Here is a 4000-nt window from a genome sequence, read left to right as displayed (position 1 = left end):
GTTCACAAATACAATATTGGGACCAGTTATTGCACTGACCAACTTTGAAGTTTTACAGAATATGGTTTTTTAAAAAAAAATCAGAGGGAATACTCTGAGCTTTAGATTATAGTAGTCCTTAGATAATGGGAATCAAGAAAGTAGATTAAAGTGGATATTCTAGGATTATATTATATATATAATAACCCTGATAAAGGACAAAGTGATACTTGGCTGAGGATTTGGAGCACAAAAAAAATCCTAAATGTACATGGAAGTTGTCTTTGTATAATGTTAAATGTACAAAAGCAGTAGCTCAGGTTTATCATGTACCTTTTTAAATATACTAATAAAGATGATTATTGAAAATGAATGTTTTTGCTCTCATCAGTGTCTGAAATTCATATTGCTCAAGGCATTTTCTAGCAAGTATTCAAGTCAACAAAGAACATTTAAGTATATATGTGTTATGTATGTATTTATTTCATTTTTATTCCGTTTTTTTTTTTAAACTATAATTCAGAGGTGGATTTGTTTTTTTAAAAAAAATAGATATTTGGAAGATTTCTGCTCAAATTTCTGAAATGTGACTTATCTAGTCTCAAGATCCTGTAGTCTAGTGATAATTTTTGGTTCGACTTACCCTGCTCTTCGGAACAGTACAGGAAACGCCGCCATTGCTCTATAGCTCAGGAATTCTCCGAACCTGGGGGTCCACCTCTTCTTGGCTTCCCTATTTTTGAGTCAGCGAGTAGCATGGCCATCCCTCTCCCTTATCATGAACTCGGATCGCATGCAAATTCCTTTCCCGGCGTGGGCCTTTCCTCCCACTGGCAAAAGAGCAATCGGGGAAAGCCCTCTGCGCCGTCTCGGTCTTGGAAATCTCTCTTCCCGTGCCCCGCCGCTACCAAAGTGACCCTAACATAATCCTCAATTCCGGTTGTGAGTTTCCTTTATATCCCACTTAACTTGGTCCTGAGGTAGGAAAACGACCCCCGGCTTCCCCTTCTGCTAGCATTCCCGACCGCAACGGAAGCTGCCCGGGGGGAGCAGAAGCGGTGAGAGAAGGCGGCTGGGTCTCCCAAGCCAATCGAAAAAATAGAGGAGAGAAGCTTCCCAGACCCACATATATAGACAAAGATATCTATGTGGGATGTATTGGTGCATAGGTATGTGGTGATGGTGGTGGGGAACGTCGGTGTGTTTATGCGTGCATACCCGTGCGTGTGAGAATTCGGGGAAATGACGCCTCTGCCCAAACCGCTCGCTTTAGAAGAAAATGCGAAGCTGATCCCGAGTTCTACTTGCTGGGTTCTGATCACCTCCAAGCAAAACGCAAATCTCGTGTGTTTCTGGGAATACATCTTGAAGACCAAGAAATCAAACAAGATTCACAGGATTCAGGATTATTATTTTTCTATCTCCCCCAAGCCCCCGTTAAAGTGACTGCAGATAAAATTTCTCCCACCGAAGCAGCCAGCGACACCTTGTGTTGCAGGCAAGATCTTAAACTATCTATTGAGATACAGCACAGCGCCATCTCCGTCTAGTTTTGGAGCGTCTGCGCAGGCGTCAGCAGCAAAAGAGAAGAACATTGTTAGACGATCGCTATAAATCAGGGGTCTTCAAACTTGGCCCTTTTATGGCTTGTGTACTTCAACTCCCAGAATTCCCCAGCCAGCGTGCCGTGTCTCAGAGTATCGCGACTCTTTTTGCATTGCAGGCAATGCGGTGGGCGCGGCTTTGGTATGATGAAACCAGCCCGCGGGCCGGCAGTTTAACACCCCTGACCTAGATGGATTGGAGAAGGTAAACCAGTAATGTAATCTGGTGCCACAACATGGAGATCTTTATATAGGTTAAAACCACTACTTTGAATTATATCCAGAAGCTTAACATAACTAGTACAAGGGATTGTAGTACAGGTAGTCCTTATCTTACAACAAGTCACTTAGCAATCATTTGAAGTTATGACAGACCCCCTGAAAGGTACTTACAACATGTTTCTGAAGTTCCAATGGCTAGCCCCAGGGCTTTTTTTCTCATAGAATGTTCAGAACGGAGTTCCGGCACCTTTTTTGGATGGAACCTTGTAGGATAGGCAAGCCGGGTTGTATGACATGTGTGAGTTCCGGCACCTTTTTCTTATACAAAAAAAGCACTGGCTAGCCCTATGGTCACATACACTAATCACATTTCAGGCAGTTGGTAAATGGCCCACACTTATGGCAATTTGCAGCATGCCATGGTTATGTAATTGATTTGTTTTTGCCAAAAACCAGCATTTACCTCTGCCTAGTTGCAAATAATGGGTTTGCTTAATAACTGGATTCCCTTGATGACTGCAGCAAAAAAAGGTTGTAAAATCAAGTTGGTCACGTGAGCGGACTCCATTACTATCTTAAGTTGAGGACAACCTATATATTTGCTATAATGCAATAATAGAGCCACAAGTGATTTGACTGCTATAATCTGTACCAACTATAGTTTCAAAATGTTATAGTGCTAACTTGTTTGATTGGAAATCAGGCAGCACACAAATTTAATAAATTATTATTATTGTTAAAAGTGAAATTTAGCATTGGGGAAAACCAGGAGGCTGCGAATTCTAGCCTTCCCTTGGGCATGAAAGTTGGCCACCCTTTCGGTCTGACTCATCTCACAGGATGATTGTTGTGACGTGTTGGAAAGTAATTATTAGAAAGTTAAACTATTTTAGAAGTTAGTGCTTTCCTATTACAAAAAAGTGAGGGTCATGTGGGCAGATAAAGAATAAATTAAAAGAAACCATTTTGCTTCTAGCAACAAAGATGTGCCAATTAGGGAATAAAAAAATCAGCCGTATAGGGGAGATGGGTGGAATAAAAATATAATAAATGAATAAAATTAGCATTTTTAATTAGGAACGTTAAACTTGAGAATTCTAGAATTAGGCATGCAAATTAGTTATTTGTACGATTATAAAAGAATGCTGCAGACCATCCCAGACTGCATTCACTGCTTGTATGTTTATCTTGTGTTAGTAAACTTTTGATTATTTTAAAAGTATTAAGTTATTAATTATAGTATCTGGTGTTGATGCTGGGCAAGGAACAAGTCAAAGAAAAGTAGTTCATCCAACATGGAAAAAGAAGGAAACAGGAGTATAAGGCATGTTCACTGTCTTGAGCTATATATAAAAAAGGTGGAATAAATATAACCACAGATTGTGACCAAGGATGTATTTATCACATACCAATAGTTGAATTATTACCTCCAAACTCAGGCACTTGAGAGTTTGGTGTGAAGTTGATAAGGACTTTATCCCTGGATCTGAGAATTTTACCTTTGCTTATTTGCTCATCCAAAAATATTACCAAGTAATTCAATTTAAGGCAAAAAGCATTTATTAAGGGGAGAAGTCAGATCTTTTTATAAAGTACAGAAACAAATGGTACATATATTTAGTATATACGATACATCAGAAAGCAAATGATCAAACAATAAGACATAATTACCATGAAACTTGAATAGAAAACATTGATTCTGGGTAACATTTCACACTGGCAAGTTTATAAGTTACATCACTCCTTCCCCAACTGGATTTGTATCTTTCTTAAAACTTGCCACTGTATTCAAGGATTTTTTTTTAGAATAGGCTGTTGTTTAGTGCTAAAAAGAGAAGTCTTCATTTACTAAAAGAAAAGGTCGTAGATAAAAAAGTAAAAATAATGTTTTCCTGAAGTTAGAAAAGAGGCCTCCACTGCCATATTAAAAGTGCTAATATTATCTTTTTTAAAAAGTTAATGAAACCTAAACTTTGAGGCAGCAGAATCTAACCAGACGTCTCTACGCTTTTAGATTTTACTAAACGTATGCCAAATTACTCAACTGTTGGCCTTTTAAATATTTTTACATTCCCTTTCTGCGCTTTCAACCTGCAATAAGAAACCTAAGATTCTTGGAAATAAATGAATATAAGCGAGCGAAGGCAAGAAACAGGAGGACCCTTCCCATTCTCAACAGGTGAGTGCCTGCAAAT

This window comes from Vipera berus, assembly GCF_964194415.1.
Source record: "Vipera berus genome assembly, chromosome: 3".
Classification (NCBI taxonomy): domain Eukaryota; kingdom Metazoa; phylum Chordata; class Lepidosauria; order Squamata; family Viperidae; genus Vipera; species Vipera berus.
The sequence above is the reverse complement of the archived record's forward strand: the minus strand, read 5'-3'. Positions refer to the sequence as shown.